Source organism: Chrysochloris asiatica, unplaced genomic scaffold (genome assembly GCF_000296735.1).
Source record: "Chrysochloris asiatica unplaced genomic scaffold, ChrAsi1.0 scaffold00003, whole genome shotgun sequence".
Taxonomy (NCBI): Eukaryota; Metazoa; Chordata; class Mammalia; order Afrosoricida; family Chrysochloridae; genus Chrysochloris; species Chrysochloris asiatica.
Genome location: NW_006408521.1, coordinates 3,780,005 through 3,780,240, shown reverse-complemented (window position 1 = coordinate 3,780,240; position 236 = coordinate 3,780,005).

Sequence of the window (236 nt, the reverse complement as noted above, 5' to 3'; positions counted from 1 at the left end):
ACTCCATTAGCGTCATCACTGTCAACTGTACTCTGAGGATGCAACTTTTACCTATAGTGTTTTGAGTGCCTCCCAACCTGAGTGGCTTATCTTCCTGCACTGTATATGACAATATTTTGGTGCTATTTATAATGCTTTCTTCTTCCAGCATTATATTTCACAATATTCTGTTGCTATTCTTACGGTATCTGTGGTTAAAAATTCAAAAATAGTCAGCCCCTACTTCCTTTTAATTT